Raw genomic sequence first — 14,939 nt, 5'->3', positions numbered from 1 at the left:
GAATTCCTCCCATACTAGAATTCGGCCATCAACGATGGGAATGTATTTGGCTTTAGAATATTTCGTGACGCGTGCCAATGTTGTGGCCAAAAAGAAAATCAGGGATATGGTTGTGAACCTGTATTTGGATGTGCTGCAAATTTTGTTAAAATTGGGTAGCCCACCACCAAAGCGTGATTAAAATAATAATGGAAGCAAAAACTTCTGCCAAGTGGCTAGGAAAAAAGGACAATAAAAATAAAAAATTATCAGGCGAGCGATAATATAGTCACGCTCGGCCTACCTAAGGTTGTCTTTGTGGATCACCCTCCCCTTAATGAGGACTGTGGTCCCCATGTCCGCTTCAACGGTTTTTTCTTCACACATAGGTGAGAGTTTATTGCCCAGGCGTTTGTTGGACTTCACTAGGACTTTTTCGCCAACCTCGAACACTCTATTTTGTCGGGAAGCGTTTTCCCTGTTTCGGAGCTTGTCCTGGGCTATTTTTATTTTATCCTGTATTTCGTATTGTGGCTCATTTGATTGAGTCTGAACCACGTCAGCCGGCCTCTTGTCGATGACCGAATGGATAGATTTGTTGTATTTTGTTGTAGCCAGTAGGATCGGCTCTACGGTATCGCTAATGGCTTTGTCGATTTTAAGGCATCTATCAAGCTCTACCAGAGTGCTGTGGAAGCGTTTCACCTGTCCGTTTGAAACACTGTGGAGGGGTGGAGCATTTGAAATTCTAACGCTGAAATGGTTTTCCAGCATGGCCACGATGGTTCGTTGTCGCAATATATGAATTTTGCCTTAGGGAAAATGTTCATCAGCTGTAGTAGCGCTGGTTTGAGGTCCTCTATGGATCTAGAGGGAACCGGTTGGACGACGGAAAATTTCGAGAATTTGTCGATGCACGTAAGGAAATACTTTTTATCCGTGGAGAAGATATCTATGTGTATTTCTCCTACATGAGATGGAATTGGTGTTTCGCCAAGCTCCTGTTTCTTTAGATGTCTGTCGTATTTAACCTTGGCGCAAGTCCTGCAGGAATCAACTATTTCGTTCGCCATTTTGGTAATTTTCGGTAAGTAGTACTCGGAGAGTACCTGCTTCACGTTTTCGTGGGCAGACCTGTGAGCTCTATTGTGCTCGACTGTGAGATTCTCTCGCCTTTCGTCAATTGCAAAAATATCCGTTACTCGGTTTTTGCAGTGCCAAAATTTGGTAGCAGGGAATTGCCGAACCAATTTGTCCTGTACCATTGCTAGCGTGTGCAAATCGCAATGGATGGCGTTTACGCCTTTAGGAACTATTACGTCCGCGAGCTCCTCCAGCAATGACTCCTCGCAAGTGAAATCAATGTTATGCCGTCTCTTGTTTCCAAAGAGAACAAAGCTGCGTTTTGACGAAAAGCGGGCTTCCTTCAGAGTTATCTGGTTTTGGAAGCAATTGAGAGGCTTGTCCGTGGATGGGATAGTGTGGGTCAGCGACAGCTCACTGTGAATTGTGGCCGCGCTTGAAAATGCCTCTTCCTCTTCTACAATGTTGAGTTGTTGGCTCGAGAGGGCATCTGCAACGAGGTTGTCTTTGCCAGGCATGTAATGAACCTTGGCACCACACTCGTCGATGCATTCTTTCTACTTTTTAATTTTCGTGTTCGGATTAGAATCCGACACCGCGTAGGTTAGCGGTTGGTGGTCAGTGTAGACATTTATGTCTATGACCCCATATAGGTATTGACGAAGCTTTTCTAGTGCCCAAACTATGGCTAACAGCTCCATTTCGTTGGTAGCGTAGTTAACCTCTCTGTCCTTTAAGGTTCTAGAGATCATAGTAATGGTTCGTCCCTTTTGGGAAAGCACAGCGCCAATGCCGTACGCTGAGGCATCTGTCGTTAGATCAAATGCCAATTTATAATCGGGGTATCTGAGTATGACATCCTCAGAGGCCAGGATGTTTCGAAGCTTTTCGAAGGCCAGCCGTTGTGGCTCGGTAAACTGTACCTGGATGTTTTGGATCTGTATCTGCTGACATTTCCATGTACCCCTTTTAAGATGCTCGAAATGGGCTTAGCTATCGTTGCAAAATCTTTAATAAAGCACGTATAGTAGCTAACCAAGCCCATGAATGACCTTACTTCAAATACGTTTTTAGGCTCCGGGAATTCCTTGATAGACCGGACCTTTTCTGGGTCTGTTTAGTCCCTTTTGCTGGTGACTATAAACCCAAAAAATAAACGCTTTTTTTGAAGAAGACCGATTTCTGCTCCGACACTCTCATGATGGCGTCGTGCAGGCTCTTTAGAACCCAGTCCACGTGCCGTATGTGGGCGTTTTCGTCTTCTGAGAAAACGATAACATCATCGACATAGACATAGCAAAATTTGCCAATCTGCTCTAGCAGTATGTCGGCGATGGTTCTTTGAAAGATGCTGGCAGCATTCCTCAACGCGAATGGCAGTCGGCGAAACTCGTATTTTCCCCCGTTTACGGAAAAGGAAGTTTTTTCACGGTCACGTTCCGCCAGTGTAATTTGGTGGTAGCCAGACTTCAAATCGAGCGTTGTGAAATATTTGGCCTTGCCTAAATTCCCTAGTATCATAGAGATAATTGGCATGGGGTAGCGATCCGGTATTGTCCTCTCATTTAACTTTCGAAAGTCTAATACCAGCCACATCTTACGGTTGCCAGACTCTTCGGTGCCCTTTTTGTCTACTACCCATATTGGGTTATTGTAGGGGGATCTCGACTTCTGGATTATGCCGGTTTTTAGGAGGTCTTGAATTTCGCCATTGACGAAATCTGCTGCCCCCATCGGGTACGGGTAGGGACTGGCATAAATGGGCTCCTCATCAACTGGCAGGGACTTTCGCCTAAAAAATTAATGACGTCCGAATCATATTCTTTAATGGCGTCGTCGTCAATTTCTTGAGCCGCGTCTAAAACTGCGGCGGTAAATTTCACCCCGGATTCACCAGCGCCCTGCACGACGTGGTTAACCGTCTGCCTTTTGTGTGGGCCCGATGGATCGGACTCTGCCGGCTTCCTGTTTTGGTATGCCGGGGCTTAAGACGGCTTAAGCATCCTGGAAAATGATGGATCAATGTCCATGGGTTCAGGGGTGCCTCCGCTGTGTGGGGCAGAGTGCACTTGTACCTTGTATTGCTTTGCGTAGAACGGATTTTTGCCAGTGTTTGTCTGGGCATTTGCCGGCGCAGGAATCTGACGGTGTTCTTGTGCCTTTGGATATTGTTTTTTATCCTTCTCCTCCTGGCTTCTGGCAAACGAAGCCAAGAAGGAGTACCTCTCTATTCTATTTCTTGTGCCAAAGCGAGGGCTGAAGGCATCCGTAAGGGTACGCTTAAGTCCCGAGATAAATACTCGGAGTGCGTCGTCCCGGAATTTGTCACAAAAAATTTTTGCTGTTTTTACAGTGCCAAACGAGGATAGCACGGCATCGGCGGGCCTCTTATTTTACTCCTAATAATTATGACGGCCTGATAATGGCGAGAGTTATATGCGGCTACCGCCGCTTGCCGCCAGGAAATGTATGCTTCCTGCGCTCCCGTAAATTCGGGCAGGCACTTGACGGCATCTAGGGGCTCGTCACATTTGACGTTGTCCCTAATATCTATGGGTTCATACGCTTTGATTTTGGGAGCTTCCGCTTGCGCGGGAGCGATTTGTACTGCGTTGACCTGTTCGCTCAGCTGTTGTATAGCCAGGCGAAGTTCACTTTCCCTACGTTGGCCCTCAATACTGGCTTCTTAAACGGCATGTTGAACGGCCGCCTGTATAGTGGCTGTCATTTGTTCCATGCTGAAAGCCATTTTCGCGTGTATGAGTGCTCTAGCGTTTGCGCTTTTTGGGGTGGGAGATCTGGCCGGTCTTTCGGTCTCGGACTCAGAATCATTGGAGAATTGTCTTACGCTTCTATATCGTCGGAAGGGATTGCTCATGTGGAGTTGTAGCTATGCATAAAACCGCCCGAAAAAAAAACAAATTCATGCTCGAATTGCATGCCCACAGAGGCAATTGGTAGGGTGAGGGGGCTCGCGAGGGCTGAGCCGTCGTTTTAGTTATGTGTGCGGGCTCGTCGAACTGCACTATAGCTTTGCCAAGTAGAGGCAAGGTGAGGGGTACGCGGGGACTGAGCCTCCGCTATGACACAAAGATACAAATAAAAATAACAAAGTGCCACACACTGCATGCGCGGCCATATCGTATTCCCAAAATTGGAGTGGGGAAACAAAACGGAAAAGGAAAATGAATAACCAAGACTGCGCAGCTAATATCAAGAATTTTTGTGTAACAAAAGAGACATACAAAAGCTGAATTAAATGCACACAATTATGTGAATTATTTTTGATTGGAAATTAAATTTTGAGTTAGTGACTTTTTTGTCTTGGATAAGAATTTTCTATTCTGCAACTTTTGCGTTGTTGTATAAAAATGTTTATTTATTTATTCATACAGAAAAAAGAAATGCAAACAATATTGGGAAGTAAATATCCCAAAAATGGTTTATAAAAAAATTTGTATAAAAACACAATGCTAAACCGTCAGCCAATTAATGGAAATTAAGTAATGTAATAATTCATTCCTTTTTTTATTTAACATAAAACCAATTCAGACGTGAAGGAATTATGGGTGAAAGTGCTCACCTACATGATTTTACGTTGGGCGCCAATTGATTAGATTAAGGTGTAAGTATAGTTGTATGTCCGTTGCTGGAGAGGATGTCTTCAGTAGAGGGTGATATAATGTCCCTGGCGGTTGCCTAGGCTTCTTCCTTCTCGCTAGAAGTTATGTTGGGAGTTACTAACTCCGTTGTTACCGCCCTTGAGGCTGAGTAATCAATTTTGCAAGTGAATTGAATCTTACGGCTTGTGCCGGAGTTTTGGTATAGGAGTTCTTTATTGTGTGAGACTCAAGTACAAACTGAAACTTAAAGCTAACAAAAATATATTTCATAGCGGCCACGCAAATATGCAGTGTTCGCCAGTTATGCACGGGCATCCGGCCAGACGCTGTGTTAGCAGTTTGGCCAGAGCGAGCTCTTAAGTAATCGGACATTGCCGTTGCGCGGTTAACTTCAGTTAACTTATACAGTGACTAAAAAAAACTTGGCGTTACCACCACCAACAAAAATTCCTCCTCCAGCGTTAACTAATAAAAAATCTTCGAAAAATGCATTCCCCCGAGCTGCTAAAGTTATTGGGTCTGACTTTTACGTCGACGACATGTTAACCGGTGCTGTTTGCGTGGAGGAGCTAAAGACACTAAGTCTGAAGTAGGCTGGGTTTGAACTGAGTAAGTGGTTTTCAAACTCGCCTGAAGTTACTGCATCCGAGAGCACCTTTAATCAATAACACTTTCGGACTAAGAGCTGACTAAAGCATAAGGAATCGCTTGGGTTTCCAAAGATTACGCATTTAAATTTGAAATTGATACTTCAGTCATTGTTAAAAAGGCGAACCTTTTTTCGGTGACCGCAAAGTTAGTTGACCCCCTTGGCTTATTGAGTCAAATACTTATTAAAGGAAAGATCCTGTTTTTAAAAAAATGTGGCTCAATAAGCTAGATTGGGATGAGTCGATGCCACTGCACTTGGAAACATCGTAGAACAAAATCCTGCTTGCCTTGTTATAAATAGTTCGAAGATATCTCAATACCGAGATCGTTGAGTGAGCCCATGTAACTTATTCAAATTCAGACAAAGACGCTCCCCCGTCTTGAGTAAGTGCTGCTAACCTTCTCGCAGACCTCTGACGAAAAATCAAGCCTCTTAGTAAAGAACCGATAGAACGAAGTATATATGGATCAGATTCATAAGTTTGTCTTCATTGGGTACGTTTCCATCCATCGTCGTTGTCAACGTTCGTATCAAATAGAGTTGCCGAGTCTTCGGTTTGATCCGTCAGCAGAGCTTTTACAGATGGAAGCAAAAGAGAACGCGGTCGGATTAACCGCAATGGTCTCCACTTCATATTTATTGGAAGTGATAGAAGGATTTTCCTCTCACTTAAAACTGCTGAGAGTGTTCGTGTACATGTTCCGCTTTATAAAGAAGTATAAAAAATTAGTAGTTCCTTTTAATAGTGTACATTAACCTGTCGAATATCAAAAAGCTATTAATAAAAATGTTCAGATAGTTTAAGAGCACGAGTATCAAGAAGAAATTAAAAATACTCGAAAAAACTTTGTTGTTAGTCCAAGTCTACAGAAGCTAAATCCATTAGTCCATGAAGCTTCTCAGGCTGGGCTTGCCTTTTCGTTGTTGCGGGTCGGGGGGCGACTACGTAATGCAGGTCTATCGTACGATGCCAAGTTTCCATTATTGTTGACGAAGCGCTCTCAATTTGTTCAGAGCTATGTCCGATACTTGCACGAGTCGAATTTTCTTGTGGGTCCACGAGCACTGGTTAGTCTGTTGCGACAGCGTGTTTGGATAGTAAACGCGCAGGAAGTCTGCAGTCAGTTAGTGCGGTCATGCATACGCTGTTTTAAATGCAAGCCTCATCTGATGACTCAAATCATGGGAGATATACCCTTAGATCGAGTTCATGCTATCCGCCCATTTTCCCGCCATTCGCCCATATGTGGCGTGGATTTCTGTGGCCCTATTGAAATGACGTTGAAAATTCGTGATAGACCACCCTACAAGTCTTACATTGCCCTTTTTGTTTGTTTTGCGTCCAAGGCAGTTCATTTAGAAGTAGTATCTGACTTATCAACTGATTCCTTTTTATTGGAATTTGAAAGGTTCTTTGGGCGCCGAGGATGTCCGCAGATCGTGCACTGCGACAACGCGACGAACTTCGTAGGAGCGAGTCGCCACTTCGCGGCACTGCGGCAGCGAATCGAGGACGAGTCGGACGAACTGCGACAATACGCATCAAAAAAAGGATGCGTATTTGCGTTCATACCGCCGCGGGCTCCGCACATGGGCGGACTATGGGAGGCAGGCGTGAAGTCTGCAAAGCACCTACTCCTACAAGCGGTGGGCAGCGCGAAGTTGACCGCAGTGGAGCTGCAGACCGTCCTCGTTGGAGTCGAGGCCGTCCTAAACTCGAAGCCCCTGGGCGCCCTCAGTCAGGACCCAAGCGACGGCGAGGCGTTGACTCCCGGGCACCTATTGACAGGCAGGCCGCTCATCGCCCCACCAGCACCGCGGACTCCGGACCAGCAGGGTCTAACGTGCTTGCGGCGATGGCGGCTTGTCTCGTCAATCAAGCAAACGTTTTGGCAGCGATGGTCCCGGGAGTACGTCTTGGGCCTACAGGCGCGGTCGAAGTGGCAGCGGGAGCAGGAGGACGCCAGGAAGGGCGATCTGGTCCTGGTCGCCGAGGATAACCAGCCGCCCCAACAGTGGATCACCGCCAGGGTCGTCTCACGCCGGCGCGGACGGAAGGGTCGCCTACGTCAGGACTAGTGCAGGAGCGGTCTTCAGGAGAGCAGTCCACAAGCTGGCGAGGTTGTCAGTGGTTGAAGCCTGATGAAGGCCTTCAACGGGGCCGGTGTAGAATTAATGTACGACACTACCAATACGAAGATTAAGTTTTGAATTGGATTGAAGTCTAGTATAAGTTAGCATAGGGCAGAGCGGGAGCGCAAGAAAAGCTCACTTACGCTCTCCCGTGAATTTGCCCCACTTCGCCGCAATAGATAAGCTAGGCTTAAGTTCTTTTGGTAAAAATAAAGCGAATTATAACGTTGAGTCGAACGCTTGTGTATTATTTTTCGCAGCCACCTTTAGTTTTTTCGAAAGTGTAAGGTAAACTAATCTCAGTAAACAGATACTATATAGTATTTACGAACACTTAGAAATACATTCTATCGAAATATCTGAACAGACCTTGAACTAGAACCCTAATCATTGATGCTTCCGTTCCATCTATGGAATGGCCCTGATCCATGTAATAGGATCCATACACAACTATAAATACGATTCCCCTATAAATACGATTCCCCCGGCGTATTGACGGATTCTTCAAGCTTACTCTCGTCATCGACCTTAACTAAGCACTAAGCATCGCCGACCATAGGATCAGCACCTTGACCCAACACTACCTGAAAGACGTGCCGGGTGGAAATGGGTCGCTGGGTCCTTCGACGCTTCCAACTGGAATGCCATCCTCAAGTCCATACCGCTACGAACTTACTACACAAAGTACTGATCCTGACAGGTCTGAACAATGAGATAAAAAAGTCAACTCAAATCTACTGGACCATAGAGATGTCCAAACTATACTGATGGAAATTAAAAACATACCATACTAGAATGTGGTCAAGGCACTAGAATTCTCTCGACCAATGGGACAATTCTTTTTAAAAGATATTGGAAGATCCTTTATCCAAGATTGGGAATAGGCAGTATTAATTTGGAAACAAAGCAGAGCAGAATTATTTTCATATTCTTAAATCACTTGTAAAATCTAATTCAATAAAATTACATAATGTAACCTAGCAACTCAAACTGAAGACTCAGGTCTATCACCTGACACGAATTCAACTTACAGGAACTCCACCGAGGGTTCAAACGATTATACCAATACGATCAGATGCAGTATTCCTCAGGTGAGAGGGCATATTACCCTCGCGAAGGACCAATGGTCCTTAACGTATGTATCGGGTCGTATATAGTTGGCCGACAGCACACGTAGCACACACACACTTTGCTCTTCCTAAATCCAACAGCAAAGGAGGAACGACAGCAATGGGTCTGGGCAACATTAGATTAAAGTGTGGGAGATAAAGGGAAGCACCGTGTATCATATAGGAAAACTTAAGTACAGACATCCTTTCTTGTTTAAATTAAATTGTCGGTTGATAACAAAATTTAAATATATAATGGGGGAAATTTCATTCATGCCTTCAATCCAACAAAAATTCAAACGAAATGAGAAAGACAAGATAGCTTCGACAGCATCCGAACTATAACCTTTTCAGTTTTTCATAAATTTTACTACCAACGCTTTAAAGTGTACAACTTCCAACGCTTTACTCAAGTATTTGTGGATCCTCCCTTCCCGTGTGGACTAGTTGTTTCCCCACCCAAATTCTTGTGTAAATTTCTGTATCCCGTTTGCGTCCACAACTCCATCTCCACATCCTCCATCTCCTCTGCCTCTGTTATAGGATGAAAAAGAGCAGTACAACGTCTCTTATCGACAGCTTGCGGCAAAGCTCCAAAGATATAGCAACAGAGTACGATCAATCTGGTGTTGGGAAAGGCTGGAGGGCCTTTCTTTGTACTTTAACCTGATGACGCAAGAGCAAGTAGATTGAAAGAGAAGAAGAAAAAAAAACGTATTTGACGTAGAATGAAGTTCCGAAAACGTTGAGAAAAACTGTACCGGTGCGCAGTACTAAAGTCCAGATTTGAGGACATACAGCGGGAGCAGTCCGTCTACTTTGCGCGAGAGTGCAGAGCATTGGTGTGTATACAACAGTGAGGTTAGGTAAAGGCTTTAATGGAGTTTTGTAGAACACGTCCCGTGTACTCGCCAGGCCCCGATGGAGTACCAGGCTGCGCAAGGCACTGCAAGGCACTGCTCAAACCGCTCCTCAAACTCATTAATCTATCGCTATCGGATACTTCGATCTTCCCCCTTATGGCGAAGGAATCTTTCATTATTTCTATGCATAAAAAGTGAATAAAACCCGACGCTGCTTTTTATTATAGAGTTCTAAACCGAATTTCTAAACTGTCAGCAATTACAAGGCTTTTTGAAAATTTAATCACTCCAAATTTGCAACAGTTCATTAATATCACCGTGACTGCATAGCTTTATGAAGCGTTGCTCCACCACTACCAACTTATTGGAGCCAACATCGTTTCTCACGGATGGGTTCCGGAAGGTCTTACAAATAGACGTAATGTACACTGACTTCAGTTAAACATTTGACTCTGTTACCTATTCGGTTCTTAACTCAGTCTTTTGGGATTCCCAACTGATCTCCTTATCTGAATTTTGAGCTACTTATCTGGAAGAACACAACGTGTCTTTTTTAAAGATGGAGTACCCTAAGGAAGCAATCTTGGACCATTACTTTTTTCATTATTCATTAACGATTGGCCCCTAGCCTTTATTGATTCACTTGTACCTATGCACGCTAATGATGTTATACTTTGTCTTCAATATAAATTTGCTAGTGCCCAATCTAGACTTCAATTTGATTTGGATAAATTTAAAAATTTAAGTTTATCAAATAACCTAAAGCTTAATTGATCGATATGTAAACTCATGTTTTTTTATCTATCTAGTCCTCACCAGACTATGTACTTTCTCCATGCCTTAGAAAGATAAACTCAGGTTAAAGATCTGGGTGTCCTATTAGATTTGAAACTAAAAATTGACCGACCATATATCCACAGAAAAGCTATCCCATTTTTTTATTATAAAATCCGAATTATGCAAATCCAATTTCGATTTCAAAATTTATTATGTGGACAAAAATAAAGACGCATAAATTATTCCAAAATCACTGTCGCCCCCTACCCCTCGTTTTCGATATTGTAAATATTTGCCAATAAAATAGATAAAGTGCAGCCAAAAAATTATTTTATGTATTTGTGCATAAATAATTGGTACATACAAATAGATGCAGCGGTGAACTTATCGTTTTCGCCTCCCACCGTTGCTGTACGTATCCGCTGCTGTATGTATGCACGTATATGCAATTTTGGCACCTTTTGTTCAACGGAACGCCAAGTGACTCGATACCCTACAATTTGGTTCAGTTTATTGTTTTCGGTATCACTGGCGAAAAAATATTTAAATACTCAGTGCCTCGACTATATTTTATTCGACTATCAATTAATTACTTAATTATTGTTTTCGTTGGTTGAAAATTAATAATTTATTTTTTATTTAAAAAAATAAAAAAAAAAATTATAATTCAAAGAATTACTTTAAAATAAAAAATTTTAAATAAAAGTAATTTAGTAAAAGTAAATTACTTATTATTGTTAATAATAAGCAAAAATTGCAAGCTCAATGATTATCCATTTAGATTTAAGTAGAGTGGATCCAGTGACCAAGCAAAAATGGGAAGAGTCACTGGATTATGAGGAATTGCCGCTGTGGTCCGATTTCGAAAAAATACTTAATCGTAGATACCATCTGTCCGCTGAAGAGACTGGCAACCCAAAACAAGAAAAAACTGGGTTCAGCAAGCAACTGAATAGAACTTCGTTGGCTTGTTCTTCTACCAACGCCAAACCAGCTTGCAGTTATTGTAACGCTAACAACCATTTTTTGGCCCAGTGCAGTCCGTTCGCTCGCCTTGCTGTAATGCAAAGGTTTGAGTTTGTTAAGTCAGCCTCCCTATGTTTGCAAATCGACCAGGTGTCAAATCTGTGCAAGATCGCACCATAAACTTCTGCACCGATTTACAGTGACTGAAAATAACTTAGCGTTACCACCACCCACACAAAATCCTCCTCCAGCGTTAACGAATGATGGCCCTTCTACTTCACATGCTTTGCATGCGTCGTCTGTAGAAAGGGTTTTGTTAGCAACGTCCATCGTAAGCGTTCGAACAAAAAATGGTGAGCACATATTGGCCCGCGCATTACTTGACTCAGGGTCACAAATGAATTTTATTACAAAAGATCTTGCTCAACGCTTACAGATCCGTAGGGAGGAATCGTGCATCAACTTGCTTGGAATTGGTCAAACTAATTCACTCAAGTTCTCAAGTGTTCTCTTTCTTAATTCTCAAGTTAAGAAAAAAATACACACCGACTTTTGGGTTTTGAAAACAATTTCAGGCTATCACCCTGACCAGTCTGTCAACGTGAAAGATTGGACCCTACCAAACAACTTGCCATTAGCAGACCCATATTTTTACAAACCTCAGCGGATAGATATGCTAATTGGAGTTGAGTCATTTTTCGAACTGTTGTCCGTTGGCCAAATAAAGCAAGGTCCGAACCATCCTAAACTTCAAAAAACTCTCCTTGGGTGGATAGTATCGGGAAAATATCTGGCAAAATCCTCAACCCCTCAACAGCCGGTCTCTATTCTGAAATGCCAAGAAGGAATATTAGAGTCAATAGACAAAAACTTGAAAAAATTCTGGTCGTTGGAAAAAGTTACTTCTTCTAAAAAGATGTTGTCGCCAGAACAAGAGCTATGTGAGGAACATTATCGGAAGACTACAAGAACTCATTCGAGATAGCCAAACGCCGATTTCTGTCGCTCGAGAGAAGATTATCTCGAGATCCGAACTTAAAGAAAATGTATTTGGAATTTATGGAAGAATACGAATCCCTAGGCCATATGTCCCATGCAAGCAATGACGTTCTTGCTTCTCCACACTACGTTATACCCCACCAGTGTGTCTTACGGCCTCAAAGTACAACGACCAAACTACGAGTCGTTTTTGATGCGTCCTGCAAGACATCCACACAGAAGTGTTTAAATGAGTTGTTGATGGTGGGTCCAACCATTCAGGAAGAGCTTTACTCAACTCTTCATAGATTTCGGCTAAACAAATTCGCTCTGGTAGCCGACATAAAAAAGATGTATCGTCATATGATGGTGAATGAAGCAGATCGACGATATCAGTTGATAGTGTGGAGAAAAGACCCGTCTGAGTCTTTGAAATTGTACAAGCTCAACACCATTACTTATGGCACTGCACCAGCCCCATTCCTGGCCATAAAGATTTGAAGAGGTTGAGTGAATCCGCGAAAAATGCATTCACTCGAGCTGCTAAAGTTATTGGGTCTGCCTTTTACGTCGACGACATGTTAACGGGTGCTGGTTGCGTGGAAGAACTAAAGACAATTAAGTCTGAAGTAACTTAGGTTCTTCAAAACGCTGGGTTTTTTTGCGCGGTTCCCACTGCATACGTACAGCCCACCTCCCGTCCAACCGACCGAGGGACGCTGCCGCGTAACGTACGGCTCGAATCGCGGGAATAGATCCGAGACAGATAATCGAGGAATAGGAGAAAGATATTACGAGGAAGGGTGTTGCATAGATAAGGCGGTTAATATAAGCGATTTAAGATTGTTAGTAGAGCAAAGTGATAAGATGTGGTAGAGACCATTGTAGTCCGAACATAATACCCTGAACGGATCGTGTTGGGCATATGTCGAACTACAATGGCTGAGGAGTAGAGGACGAAAGTTTCTGGTCCTTCTACTAGGAATGTTAAAATTTAAACGTGTTAGTAAATGCTGGCTGTCTATATTTCCATAAATAAGATTATATAGAAACATGACACCCAGCATCGTTCTACGATTTGTTAATGATGGTAAGTTGATTAGTAAAAGTCTACTATGATAAGAGGGGAGGTAAAGATTTGCATCCCAATTAAGTCCCCTAAGAGCAAAAGTAAGGAAGTTTTTTTGTACAGATTCAATGTGATCTTGGTGTACTCCATATTGAGGACTCCAGACACACGATCCATACTCTAGAATCGGACGGACCAGTGATGTATATAACGTTTTAGTTATGTACGGGTCATTAAATTCTTTTGACCATCTTTTAATAAAACCAAGCACACCCATAGCTTTATTAACCATGGTAGATACATGGTCGGTAAATTTAAGTTTCAAATCTAATAGGACACCTAGATCGTTAACCTGAGTTAATCGTTCTAAGGCGTTCCCATAGAGAAAGTACATAGCCTGGTGAGGATTAGATCGGTAAAAAGACATGAGTTTACATTTCGATCCATTAAGCTTTAGGTTATTTGCTAAACACCAATTTTGAAGTTTATCCAAATCGGATTGAAGTCTAGACTGGGCGCTAGTGAATTTATACTGAAGGCATAGCTTAACGTCATCAGCGTACATAAGTACAAGTGAATTAGTTAAGGCAAGGGGCAAGTCGTTAATAAACAGAGTAAAAAGTAGGGGTCCAAGATGGCTTCCTTGGGGCACCCCCGATGTGGCGCGGACTAAACGCGAGGTAACATCTTTAAAGAAAACACGTTGGGTTCTCCCTGTTTGAATTGAGTAAGTGGTTTTCAAACTCGCCTGAAGTTACTGCATCCGAGAGCACGGCTAAGTCAATAACACTTTCGGACTCAGAGCTGACAAAAACATTAGGAATCATTTGGGTTTCTAAAGATGACGTGTCATGGGTCAAAGGGCGACTAAGCGGAATATTCTTTCGGTGACATCAAAGCTTTTCGACCTTATTAAGCCCGATTCTTATCAAAGGAAAGATCCTGTTGCAGGAACTTTGGCTTAATAAGCTAGATTGAGATGAGTCGATTCCACTGCACTTGGAAACCGCGTGGAACAAAATTCAGCTTGCCTTGTCACAGTTAGAAGACATCTCAATACCGAGATTTGTGATGAGTGAGCCAATGTCACCAATTGAAATTCATGCCTTCTCTGACGCATCGATGAGAGCCTATGGAGCCAGCGTCTATATCCGTTGCAAATCTGCAGAAAGTAGTAAAGTCTCATTGTTGACTGCAAAGTCGAAAGTAGCGCCGCCGTGAACCTCTGTCGCAAAATAAAACCTCTTATCAAATCACCGATCGAACGAAATGTATATTGGTCAGATTCGGAAATTTGTCTTCATTGGATTCGTTCCCATCCATCGTCGTTGTCAACGTTCGTATCAAATAGAGTTGCTGAGATTCAAGAGTGGTCAGAGGATAGCACGTGGCGGCATGTACCAACTAAACAGAACCCGGCAGATATTGTGTCAAGAGGTGGAGACGTAAAGGAACCGATAGAATTAATCTGGTTCACAGGTCCATCGTTTTTAACGGAGCCGGAAGATAAGTGGCCAACGAACCCTCGGTTTGATCCGTCATCAGAGATTTTGCAGATGGAAGCAAAGAAGAATGCGGTCGGACTGACTGCAATGGTCTCTACCTCATATTTGTTGGAAGTGATAGAAGGATTTTCCTCTCACTTAAAACTGCTGCGAGTGTTCGTTTACATGGTCCGCTTTATAAAGAAGTGTAAAAAATTAGTAG

The sequence above is a fragment of the Drosophila ananassae genome, chromosome XR, assembly GCF_017639315.1.
Source record: "Drosophila ananassae strain 14024-0371.13 chromosome XR, ASM1763931v2, whole genome shotgun sequence".
In the NCBI taxonomy this organism is placed as follows: Eukaryota; Metazoa; Arthropoda; class Insecta; order Diptera; family Drosophilidae; genus Drosophila; species Drosophila ananassae.
The sequence above is the reverse complement of the archived record's forward strand: the minus strand, read 5'-3'. Positions refer to the sequence as shown.